Source organism: Pelophylax lessonae (genome assembly GCF_965119305.1).
Source record: "Pelophylax lessonae genome assembly, chromosome: 5".
Classification (NCBI taxonomy): domain Eukaryota; kingdom Metazoa; phylum Chordata; class Amphibia; order Anura; family Ranidae; genus Pelophylax; species Pelophylax lessonae.
The window spans coordinates 442,717,474-442,731,330 of NC_138772.1; the positions used below are offsets into that span (position 1 = coordinate 442,717,474).

General features: G+C 41.5%; 1 protein-coding gene across 1 annotated transcript in view; it reads right to left on the minus strand.

The window, feature by feature from the left end:
- ARFGEF1 (ARF guanine nucleotide exchange factor 1) overlaps positions 1-13,857 on the minus strand; it is a 319,100-nt gene that overhangs the window by 173,918 nt on the left and 131,325 nt on the right. The window lies entirely within an intron of this gene.

A 13,857-nucleotide genomic window follows, 5' to 3' on the forward strand; every position in this document is an offset into this window, starting at 1 on the left:
CACATAATCCGGCTGTGTGCCACCACACTCATCTATGTCTATTTATATAAACTACTGCTTCGGACACATACCATCTGCTAATTCTATTAGACATGTCACCTTACACATACAAATGATGATAAATGAATTATTCACAATTATAACACGGCAGTAAAGTGGGTCATTTTAACCATAGTTCAAAGATATATGGGGGAAATTATAAGCTCACAGTAATAACTGAAAAGACATAAAATCTACAAAGTTCTACTTTTATTATATTTATTCCAAAAAAGTTTGATTTATTAGCAAAAATATTTTAATAGAGAGATTGGTCACACAGAATGGTTTTAAAAGACACAGTTATGAAGGTGGACCTGGACGTTAGGGTAGTAGGCATGACATTGGATGCTATTTAAAGTAGATGTAAATCCTAAAGGACATTCAGTATTGTGTGTTATTTTACAGGATTTATAAAGCACCAACAGTTTGTGCAGTGCTTTACAATGCAAAGTGAGAAAGTACAGTAAGGCCTCCGTATATCACCCCATCCGTTTGCAGGGTGATATACGGACATAATGCATGTCAATGGGATTGCGGATTTGCGTCCTTTCAGTTCTGTTCCGTTTTTTGGAACGGAACAGAACCCTATTTTTCTTCCGTTTAAAAAACGGAAAGGACGCAAAATCAGATGTCAGCGGTGTCATCCGCTGTCATCCGCAATCCCATAGACATACATTATGTCCGTATATCATCCGCAAACGGATGGGATGATATGCGGACATACGGACCGGATGACACAAGTGTCATCCGTGTCCGTAAAAAAAAAAAAAGTGACTGAACGGACGACAAAAACGGAGCACCCGTGTGAAAGAGGCCTAATACAATTAAATACAAGAGTTTTAGGCACGGCCTGTTCAACAGGAACTGGCCAGGATTAGAACCGTGTATAGCAGGAGTCTTCAAACTATGGCTCTCCAGTTGTTCAGGAACTACAATTCCCATCATGACTAGTCATGTCTGTGAATGTCGGAGTTTTACAATGCCTCATGGGATGTGTAGTTCCGCAACAGCTGGAGGGCCGTAGTTTGAGGATCCCTGGTGTATCGGCAGGCTGAATTTAGCAAGTTGATTGATCAATCAACTTGGGTACAACCAGCATGCCGGGTTTTACCTGCGATTATTGTTAGCAGATGGTAAAGACGCTAGCAATGATCACTGTCAATGGCCCGGCAGGAGGGATTCCTGCATCAACACTGTCTGTGTTGATGGGAAAATCAAGCAAATTTATATCTTGCAACCCGTGGTTGCAGGAAAGAAATGCCCTCCATGTATGACTGGCCTTAGGAGGGCCCTGTACCTGGGAGCTTACAATCAATATGGAAGGGCAAGTGGAACAAAAGGTAATAATCTGGGGAGAGGCTCTGCAGAAGTCCTGGAGACGAGCATGGGAGGGGGAGACAAGGCAGCTTGAAAGCAGGTGGTCTTGACAAGAGCAAAGAGGACAGTTAGGGTGATATATTGAGTCAAGCTTGTGATGTAGCTTGGGGCAGAGATGTAAATGTTTTTATTGTCTATGTACTAAATATTGTCTAAATACTATTATCTATGTTGTTAGCATTTTGAATTTTATTTGTTCGGCAATAGGATGCCAGTGGAGGGATTGGCAGAGAGGGGTGGCAGACACTGAGCAGGTGTATGGTAAGATGGATGAATCTGGCAGCGCCATTCACAATAGACTGAAGAGGGGATTGCCTGCGTGGAGGTAGACCTATGAGGAGGGAGTCACAATAGTCAAGGAGAGAAATAACAAAGGAGTGAATGAGTTGCTTAGTGGTTTCATTGGTTAAAAAAGGGGCATATATTGGAGATGTTACGGAGGTGAAGTCTACAAGATATGGATAGTGATTGGATTTAGGGCTGAAAGAACAGGTTACAGTCCAGGATAACACCTAGCACCCTGACATGAGGGGAGGGACTGATAGTTGTATTATTGATCTTGATGGAGAAGTCAGGGGAGCAAGCATCAGCGGGGAGGAATACTATGAGCTCAGTTTTAGACCTCATGCACACCGGGCTATTTTTGCAGCTGCTTTTAGGAGCGTCAGACATTTTTTTTTGCAGCTTAAAAACACCCCTCCATTTTATTTTATGGCCTCATGCACACACACACAGGTTTTGAAGCTGTAGATGGCATAGGTGTTTTCAAGCTGCAAAAAAAAACCCAGGGCCAGTGTGTTCTGAGAACCGCCGTTACAGCTGTAAAAACGTCTGATGTTGCTAAAGGCTGCTACACTTTGCTTATAGTGTTAAGCCGTGTCATATGTTTTTTTATTTTTATGTGAAAAATCAATGGTTCCCTATGGGAGCCGATTTTAATGGAAGTCGCATCCAAGTCGGATCATGATGATCCGACTTGTGGTGCGACTTGTAGTCTGAGGAGCTTGAGGGGGAACTCCAAAGCAAAATGGAAAAAAAAACGGTGTGGAGGTCCCCCCCCAGGTTCCATACAAGGCCCTTTAGGTCTAGTATGGATTTTGAGGGGCACCCACATGCAAAAAAACAGAGTGGGGTCCCCCCCAGGTTCCATACCAGACCCTTATCAGAGCATGCAGCCCAGCAGATGAGGAAAGAGGAGGGGACGAGCGAGCGGCCCCACCCCCTCCTAGGCGAAACCAGGCCACACGCCCTCAACATGGGTGCTTTGGGACAGGGGGAGGGTCTGCACCCCACCCACCCTAAAGCACCTTGTCCCCATGTTGATGTGGACAAGAGCCTCTTCCTGACAACCCTGAGCGGTGGTTGTTGGGGTCTGCGGGCAGGGGACTTATCAGAATCTGGACGCCCCCTGTAACAAGGGGGCCACAAGATCGCGGCCCCCCTATGTGAATGAGTATGGGGTACATTGGTTCCCTACCCATTCACCCCAAAGCAGGCAGTGGAGTGTAAATTATGACAAGAGACGGTTTTGAGAAGTCCTTTATGAAAACTCTTCCGATCTTCTCCTCTGCCAACCCGGTCCTCCTCCAATGAGGCCCCCCATGATTATGCCGGCTCTGCTCTTTGCTGCTTCTTATATAGCTGTGGGGTGTGGCCACCTGGTGATGTCACCCGGAGACCCTGCCCCTTGTTTAGTCACACATCGTCAGGTGACAACACAAGGGGGTGGGGTCATCAGGTGACGACACAAGGGGGGCGGGGGGTCTTCAGGTGACGTCACCGGGTGGCTACATCCACAGCTATACAAGAAGCCGCAAAGAGCGGAGCCGGCATAATCACTGGAGACATCATCTGAAGACCGGGTTGGCAGCAAAGACCAGAGGGAGAAAACCAAAGTGAGCAGACCGGAGGGAGAAGACCAAAGGGAGAAGATTTTTAATAAAGACAAAAAGATATTGGGGGGCACACCCTAAACACACAATTCTAAGGTTGGTGCTTGCAAGATTTTAAGCAACTTTTTTTGTGTATGTGTGCACTATTATATGGTTTGATTTTTAATAAAGGACTTCTCAAAACCGTCTCTTGTCATTATTTGCACTACACTGCCTTTTTTTAGGGTGAATGGGTAGGGGTACAATGTACCCCATACTCATTCACATAAGGGGGCTGGGATCTTGTTACAGGGGGCATCCAGAATCCCCTGCCCGCAGACCCCCACAATCACCGCCCAGGGTTGTCGGGAAGAGGACCTTGTCCCCATCAACACGGGGACAAGGTGCTTTGGGGTGGGGGTGGTGCAGAGTCGCCCCTGCCCCAAAGCACCCACCTCCCCGTGTTGAGGCCATGTGGCCTGGTATAGACCGGGAGGGGTCGTCCGCTCGCTCATCCCCTCTCCTTTCCTGACCCGCGGGGCTGCATGTTCGGATAAGGGTCTGGTATGGATTTTTTGTAAAATTAAGAAATGTAAAAGAAAAAAAAATATTTTTCTTTATTACTTTTTTTTAACACACTGTGACCAGAGAAATACAGTGTTACCATAGTAACACCATACTACTCTGGGGAAGTGATCAGGATTTTTGTTTTACACATTAGAATTGTTTATATGAGTGAATTTCACCGGTATAAGCAACCATTTTTACTGACTGAAATTCATTCAGTGTGTTTTGTTGTGATTAGCTGTGATTGGCCCGGTCTGTACTATGTGATCACTGTGACCAATCACAGCTAGCAACACATATGTACACAATGTATGGCATGAAGCCATCCATTTACTTTCCAGGAGGACGTCATAGGACATCCACCTGAATTGACAAAAGTCCCACCCGGCAGTCATTTTGCTAAATGCAGGGGGGAAGTGGTTAAGAGGAATATATATACAGGTCCTTCTCAAAAAATTAGCATATTGTGATAAAGTTCATTATTTTCTGTAATGTACTGATAAACATTAGACTTTCATATATTTTAGATTCATTACACACAACTGAAGTAGTGCAAGCCTTTTATTGTTTTAATATTGATTATTTTGGCATACAGCTCATGAAAAACCAAAATTCCTATCTCAAAAAATTAGCATATTTCATCCGACCAATAAAAAAAAGTGTTTTTAATACAAAAAAAGTCAACCTTCAAATAATTATGTTCATTTATGCACTCAATACTTGGTCGGGAATCCTTTTGCAGAAATGACTGCTTCAATGCGGCGTGGCATGGAGGCAATCAGCCTGTGGCACTGCTGAGGTGTTATGGAGGCCCAGGATGCTTCGATAACGGCCTTGAGCTCATCCAGAGTGTTAGGTCTTGCGTCTCTCAACTTTCTCTTCACAACATCCCACAGATTCTCTATGGGGTTCAGGTCAGGAGAGTTGGCAGGCCAATTGAGCACAGTAATACCATGGTCAGTAAACCATTTACCAGTGGTTTTGGCACTTTGAGCAGGTGCCAGGTCGTGCTGAAAAATGAAATCTTCATCTCCATAAAGCTTTTCAGCAGATGGAAGCATGAAGTGCTCCAAAATCTCCTGATAGCTAGCTGCATTGACCCTGCCCTTGATAAAACACAGTGGACCAACACCAGCAGCTGACATGGCACCCCAGACCATCACTAACTGTGGGTACTTGGCACTGGACTTCAGGCATTTTGGCATTTCCCTCTCCCCAGTCTTCCTCCAGACTCTGGCACCTTGATTTCCGAATGACATGCAAAATTTGCTTTCATCCGAAAAAAGTACTTTGGACCACTGAGCAACAGTCCAGTGCTGCTTCTCTGTAGCCCAGGTCAGGCGCTTCTGCCACTGTTTCTGGTTCAAAAGTGGATTGACCTGGGGAATGCGGCACCTGTAGCCCATTTCCTGCACATGCCTGTACATGGTGGCTCTAGATGTTTCTACTCCAGACTCCCCAAGGTCTGGAATCGGTCCTTCTCCACAATCTTCCTCAGGGTCCGGTCACCTCTTCTCGTTGTGCAGCATTTTCTGCCACACTTTTTCCTTCCCACAGACTTCCCACTGAGGTGCCTTGATACAGCACTCTGGGAACAGCCTATTCGTTCAGAAATTTATTTCTGTGTCTTACCCTCTTGCTTGAGGGTGTCAATGATTGCCTTCTGGACAGCAGTCAGGTCGGCAGTCTTACCCATGATTGCGGTTTTGAGTAATGAGTTTTTAAAAGCCTCAGGAATCTTTTGCAGGTTTTTAGAGTTAATTAGTTGATTCAGATGATTAGGTTAATAGCTCGTTTAGAGAACCTTTTCATGATATGCTAATTTTTTGAGATAGGAATTTTGGTTTTTCATGAGCTGTATGCCAAAATCATCAATATTAAAACAATAAAAGGCTTGCACTACTTCAGTTGTGTGTAATGAATCTAAAATATATGAAAGTATAATGTTTATCAGTACATTACAGAAAATAATGAACTTTATCACAATATGCTCATTTTTTGAGAAGGACCTGTATATCTGTGCAGTGGAGATCATCACAAATGGTATCAATCTTGTTTTTGAAGGGATCGGCAATATAACAACAAATTGCTATGGCTTTTGACCTTTTTCATCTTAATTCGCACATCAGTGCTGTTGATCTCTAGCCAATGCACTGGTCCAAATCGTTTGGTGGAGGAAAGATTATGGTGTGGGTTTATTTATTTTTTTTTTTTTTTTTTAGGGGTTGGGCTTGGCCCCTTAGTTCCAGTAAAGGGAACTCTTAAGGCGTCAGCATACCAAGACATTTTGGACAATTTCATGCTCCCAACATGACTGAACATCAGTGCACAATGCAAGGTCCATAAAGACATGGAGGATCGAGTTTGGGGTGGAGGAAATTGACTGGCCTGCAAAGAGTCCTGACCTCAACCCCATAGAACACCTTTGGGATGAATTGGAGCACAGACTTCGAGTCAAGCCTTCTCTCCAACATCCGTGCCTGACCTCGCAAATGCGCTTCTGGAAGAATAGTTAAACATTCCCATAGAAACACTCCTAAATCTTGTGGACAGCTTTCCCAAAACAGTTGAAGCTGTTATAGCTGCAAAGGATGGACCAACTCAATATTAAACCCTACGGACTAAGACTGGGATGCCATTAAAGTTCATGTGCGTGTAAAGGCAGGCGTCCCAATACTTTTGGTAATATAGTGTATGCGCATATCTCTTTGTGCTTGAAGTCACTGTGATCCCACCCCCTGTGTTTACTTCCCCTTCTGAATGCAGGAAAAGAAACTGTGTAAAAAAAAAAAAAAAATGATGTAAAAAGTTTGCCAGGATTAAGGTTATAGTCAATGTCAGGGTCAAAGGTCACAATCAGCATATTTTGGATGGAAGCCATTTTTTTTTTTTAATTAGTATCAGTGTCAGTGTGTTTTAGGCAGAATAAAAAACAAATATGCAAAATGTGCACCATTGTTTCTGGACCCTACCACATGTACAAACAACTAACATACATAGATGTGGTACTGCTGTGATCATCAGAAGAATTTATTTGCAATGTTCTTTGGTGATACATTCTGGTAATAGCAAGAAATATACAGCTACATTTGAAAAAAAATATATATTTTTTTTTTTTTACCAAAAAACATATAAAAAAATAAGAATTTTGAGGCGCCGAATCAAAAAGTCCTGAATACTGGCTAGTAAATAAAGTGGTGAATAAATATTAATTAATAAATAAATAGAATCCAATAATTCAGGGAGGCCATCTATCTACCATACATCCAAGGAGCCTTTTGCAAAATTTAGAGCGAGCTAGGTCCTGGAGGCCCTCTGATTTCTGGGTTACCCTCACACTAATAGGTGAAGGAATATTTCAAGCACAAGCATCTTTCTTAAACAAGATGATTTACTCAGCACTTTGTCACTTTTTTGTGGTGGAATTTTTACACGGGAAAAACTTTTTTGCACTTTATGAATTAATGGACTTAATGTAATAGATATATTCATATGTTATTTTGTGCACTGGATGCATTTTCTGCACTTCATGAATTATTGGATTCTATTAATTTATTGTTAATTATATAATATGTATTCACCACTTTAATTACTAGCCAATATTCATATATAGTGCCTTGCTATAGTATTCACCTCCCGTGACTTTTTACCTATTTTATACATTACAGCCTTAGGTTCAATGTTTTGTTAATCTGAAATTTATGTAATGGATCAGAACACAATAGTTTAATTTGGTGAAGTGAAATGAGAAAAATATATACATAAAACTATTTTTTTTAGAAATAGAAAACAGGAAATTGGCATGTGCGTATGTATTCACCCCCTTTGTTATGAAGCCCATAAAAAGCTCTGGTGCAACCAATTACCTTCAGAAGTCACATAATTAGTGAAATGATGTCCACCTGTGTGCAATCTAAGTGTCACATGATCTGTCATTACATATAACACACCTTTTTTGAAATTCCCCAGAGGCTGCAACACCTAAGCAAGAGGCACCACTAACCAAACACTGCCGTGAAGACCAAGGAACTCTCCAAACAAGTAAGGGACGATGTTGTTGAGAAGTACAAGTCAGGGTTAGGTTATAAAAAAATATCCAAATCTTTGATGATCCCCAGGAGCTTCATCAAATCTATCATAACCAAATGGAAAGAACATGGTACAACAGCAAACCTGCCAAGAGACAGTCGCCTGCTAAAACTCACAGACCAGGCAAGGAGGGGATTAATCAGAGAGGCAGCACAGAGACCTAAGGTAACCCTGGAGGAGCTGCAGAGTTCCACAGCAGAGACTGGAGTATCTGTACATAGGAGGACAATAAGCAGTATGCTCCATAGAGTTGGGCTTCATGGCAGAATGGCCAGAAGAAAGCCATTACTTTAAGCAAAAAAACAAAATGGCACATTTTGAGTTTGGGAAAAGGCATGTGGGAGACTCCCAAAATGTATGGAGGAAGGTGCTCTGGTCTGATGAGACTAAAATTGAACTTTTCAGGCATCAAAGAAAACGCTATGTCTATCGCAAACCCAACACATCACCCAAAGAACACCAGTATCTCTCAGCAGCTGAGACTAAGAAACTGGTCAGAGTTGAGGGAGAGATGGATGGTGCTAAATACAGGGATATTCTTGAGCAAAACCTGTATCACTCTGTGCGTGATTTGAGGCTAGGACAGAGGTTCACCTTCCAGCAGGACAATGACCCCAAACACACTGCTAAATCAACTTGAGAGGTTTAAGGGGAAACATGTAAATGTGCTGGAATGGCCTAGTCAAAGCCCAGACCTCAATCCAATAGAAAACCTGTGGTCAGACTTAAAGATTGCTGTTCACAAGCGCAAAACACCCACCTTAAAGGAGCTGGAGCAGTTTTGCATGGAGGAATGGGCAAAAATCTCAGTGGTAAGATGTGGCAAGCTCATAGAGACTTATCAAAAGCGACTTGGAGCTGTGATTGCCGCAAAAGGTGGCTCTATAATGTATTGACTTTAGGGGGGTAATTAGTTATGCACATTAACTTTTTCTGTTATTTTGTCCTATTTGTTGTTTGCTTCTCCATTAAACAAAAAAAAAAATCTTCAAAGTTATGGGCATGTTCTGTAAATTAAATGATGCAAATCCTCAAACAATCCATGTTAATTCCAGGTTGCGAGGCAACAAAACACAAAATGCTAGGGGGGTGAAAACTGTTTGTTTTTTAGCACTTTTGGGTTCGGCGCCTCAAAATTGTCATTTTTAATATATATATATATATATATGCAATCAGCTTCATCAAAGCTAAACACATTTACTAAAGCTCTGATTAGTTATCCAGTATTCTTTGTACTACAAAATAAAGAGTATGTAAATCTTTAAAAATTTGTTTTCTTTATTAGCTCCTTTTTGGTCTGAAAAATCTACCACGGAAAATGTTTAAATCAGTTCAATATGTCCAATTACCTAATAAACCTGCCAGCAGAAATCCAGTGAGTTTGGTGTCCATTTATTAAGTAGCAGTAAATGATTGCTGATAAGTTCTCTGGCAGCAAACAGTTCTCCTCTGAGTCTCTGTTTATATAGCCGTGTAGATCTCTTCTTTTGAGAGAAGAGATCTACAAACACTTAGAACTCAGAGAAGAACTGAGAATGCTGGCTGTTATCTTGTGAGAAATCTCAAAATGACAGTAACAAATGAAAAAGTAAAACATTCACCTCATTAAAAAATTCCTAATAAAAATAAAGTTACAGCCCCCCCATTTACAATCAACCCATGCCTATACAAAACATTAAAATGATAAATGATTTAAACAATTATCAGACATGTGCTTTTTCATTATTAATGGAATGGTTGACCCTGCATCTGTCATGCAGCTAAATACCATTAATAAAACTGAAAAATAAATAGAAATAAATAATTAAAAAAAATATATAAAAATAAGAATATTGAATAATACCACCATAAAATAAAAATAGAACAGTCCATGAGTTATAAGAATATCTTAAGGGTAAAAAAAAAAAAAAAAAAGAAAATAAATTTTAAAAAAATATGAAAAGCTAATGCAATTTTTATGAAAATACAAAGAAAATTTAGTCAATCACTGCTCTGCCCCCTCTAGAACTTAATGGAGCTCTAAGATATGGAGGGAGAGGAAACAAAATTGGTTCAAGGCCTCAACTGTGTGCTGAAAGGTTGAGACAGATGCCATTCAGGGATCTGGGTGGATCCTAACATTATTGTGACGTCACCCAAAAGCGGGCTTTATCTCCTCTCAGTTTTACATTATGTTTTTGGGTCTGTGAACCTACATAACTGTCAAATTGAGAGCACTGATTGTATTCATAGCACACATAGGTATACACAGTAGTATGCCAGTATGAAGAAGGCAATATAGATATACACGCCTATATGGCCTCCTTCACATGTACATACTACAATGTACACCCATGCAAGGGCCATGTGTGACTGAACAGGGATACACATGTTCTGTACAACCCCAGTTTAGGCATTCCTATTCATGTCAATTGGGATATCGTGGCCAAATATACAGAGCGGATGCTCTGAATTTGACAGCCGTGCAGGAGCATGGCTGCAAATGCATGGCTGTCAAAATAAGAGCATTGGCTGTGTCCATAAAATAGTATGCCTATTTTAACAAGACTATATACAGCATCTCACAAAAAGTGAGTACACCCCTCACATTTTTGTAAATATTTTATTACATCTTTTCATGTGACAACACTGAAGAAATTACACTTTGTTACAATGTAAAGTAGTGAGTGTACAGCTTGTATAACAGTGTAAATTTACTGTCCCCCTCAAAATAACTTAACACACAGCCATTACTGTCTAAACCGCTGGCAACAAAAGTGAGTACACCCCTGAGTGAAAATGTCCAAATTGGGCACAATTAGCCATTTTCCCTTCCCGGTGTCATGGGACTTGTTAGTATTACAAGGTCTCAGGTATAAATGGGGAGCAGATGTGTTACATTTGGTGTTATGGCTCTTACGCTCTCATACTGGTCACTGGAAGTTCAACATGGGACCTCATGGCAAAGAACTCTGAGGGTCTGAAAAAAAGAATTGCTGCTCTACATAAAGATGGCCAAGGCTATAGGAAGATCGTCAAGACCCTGAAACTGAGTTGCAGCACGGTGGCAAAGACCATACAGCAGTTTAACAGGACAGGCACCACTCAGAACAGGCCTTGTCATGGTTGACCAAAGAATTTAGTGCATGTGCCCCGTGTTATATCTATTTGTTGTCTTTGGGAAATAGATGTATGAGCGCTGCCAGCATTGCTGCAGAGGTTGAAGGGGTGGGGGGTCAGCCTGTCAGCGCTCAGACTGACCATACGCTGCACACTTAATCAAATTGGTCTGCATGGCTGTCGCCCCAGAAGAAAGCCTCTTCTAAAGATGATGCACAAGAAAGCCTGCAAACAGTTTGCTGAAGACAAGCAAACTAAGGACATGGATTACTGGAACCAGGCCCTGTGCTCTGATAAGACCAAGATAAACTTATTTGGTTCAAGCGTGTGTGGCGGCAACCAGGTGAGGAGTACAAAGACAAGTGTGTCTTGCTTACAGTCAAGCATGGTGGTGGTAGTGTCATGGTCTGGGGCAGCACTGGGGAGCTACAACTCAATGAGGGAACCATGAATGCCAACATGTATGGTGACATACTGAAGCAGAGCATGATCTCCTCCCTTCAGAGACTGGGCCGCAGGGTAGCTAACGATCCCAAACACACCTCCAAGACGACCACTGCCTTGCTAAAGAAGCTGAGAGTAAAAGGTAATGGACTGGCCAAGCATGTCTGCAGACCTAAACCCTATTGAGCATCTATGGGGCATCCTCAAACGAGGAGGAGCGCAAGGTCTTTAACATTCACCAGCTCTGTGATGTTGTCATGGAGGAGTGGAAGAGGACTCCAGTGGCAACCTGTGAGGCTCTGGTGAACTCCATTCCCCAGAGGGTTAAGACAGTGCTGGAAAATAATGGGGGCCACAGAAAATATTAACACTTTGGGCCCAATTTGGACAGTTTCACGTAGGGGTGTACTCACTTTTGTTGCCAGCAGTTTAGACATTATTGGCTGTGTGTTGAGTTATTTTGAGAGGACAGCAAATGTACACTGTTATACAAGCTGTTATACACACACGTGCATCTCATAAATTTAGAATATCATCCAAAAGTTAATTTCAGTAATTCAAATTCAAAACGTGAAACGCATATATTTTATATAGATGCATTACACACCGAGTGATATATTTCAAGCATTTATTTCTTTTAATTTTGAGGATTATAACTTACAGCTAGTGAAAACCCAAAATGCAGTATCTCAGAAAATTAGATTATTACAGAAGACCAATAAAAAAAGGATTTTTAAAACAAAAATGTTGGCTAACTGAAAAGTATGTCCATGTACAGTATAGTATGAACTCAATACTTGGTCGGGGCTCCTTTTGCATGAATTACTGCATCAATGCGGCGTGGCATGGCAGCGATCAGCCCGTGGTACTGCTGAGGTGTTATAGAAGCCAAGGTTGCTTTGATATCGACCTTCAGCTTGTCTCCATTTTTGGATCTGGTGTCTCTAATCTTCCTCTTGACAGTACCCCACAAATTCTCTATGGGTTTAGGTCAGGTGAGTTTGCAGGCCAATCAAGCACAGTGATACCATGATCATTAAACCAAGTATTGGTATTTTGGCAGTGTGGGCAGGTACCAAGTCTTGCTGGAAAATGAAATCAGCATCTCCATAAAGATGGTCAGCAGAGGGAAGCATGAAGTGATCTAGAATTTCCTGGTAGGGAGCTGCGCTGACTTTGGACATGATAAAACACAGTGGACCAACACCAGCAGATGACACGGCTCCCCAAAGCATCACTGACTGTGGACAATTTTGCATTTAATTTGCAAATCAAGCAAGTCCCAGAGTCTGGAGGAAGAGTGGAGAGGCACAGAATTCAAGTTGCATGAGGTCCAGCATGAAGTTTCCACAGTCCATGATGATATGGTGAAGAGGCTGAATACAAATGCATGCCACACTTTTCAGATATCTACAGTGCCTTGAAAAAGTATTCATACCCATTAAATGTACCACATTTTGTCATGTTACAATCCAAAACGAAAATTTATTTTATTGGGATTTTGTTCTCCGTTGATCATCTCAGTTGCATAAACAGCTAATGATTTGAGATGATAACCATCATCAGGATCACAGACAACTTTGTTTACCCCTGTGCAGTGTTATCACAAGTATTGGTATGAACCCTGCCTAGTCCAGCTCTGTGCACTACAGAACCCCATCCCATATTATGAAGATGAGGAAAGGGTGAGGTGTTGTCTTAACACATTTCCAGTTGTAGTGTGACAACACCGCTCTGCCATAGTACACAGTGTTGTCTCCCTAGGAAAGGAAATGTGTTGCTGTCAGGATTTCCAGGCACAAAGTGAAAAGGCCTTAAAAAAAGAAAACGAACTTAGCCACCTCATCAAAGGTCTAGTAGGCTAAATGTATCACAATTTTGAATACACCCAAAAAACTCATCTTTTCACCTCATTATTAGCAGGGGGGAGGTGCAGAACATTATAGTATAGCATACAGAAAACTTTTTTTAATACAATAATGATAATTATTGACGCTGCTGAGGTTCCTGCCTATTCGGTACCGAGGACATCTCCATATACAGCGTGTATGACCCATTTGCTGTACAGTACTTTGGGTCCATACCATCTGGTGAGCACATCTTGATTCCTTTATTCCTTTGGTGGGGGATTTATCGTTTGTTGCAGTTATTTCACATGCTGGAGTCAACACCTTTTTCAAGTCACAGTTTACACCTTATGGACATTCTGGAGTTTGATTTTTTGCATTTTGGTTTGATTGTTCACGTTTTACTTCATGCACATTTACTCACACATTTTTAGCGCTGCACTATTTTTCTTAATATTCTTACTATACATTACATACACATACCTTTCAGCTGTGTATACTGTGCTGTATATTACATCTTACAA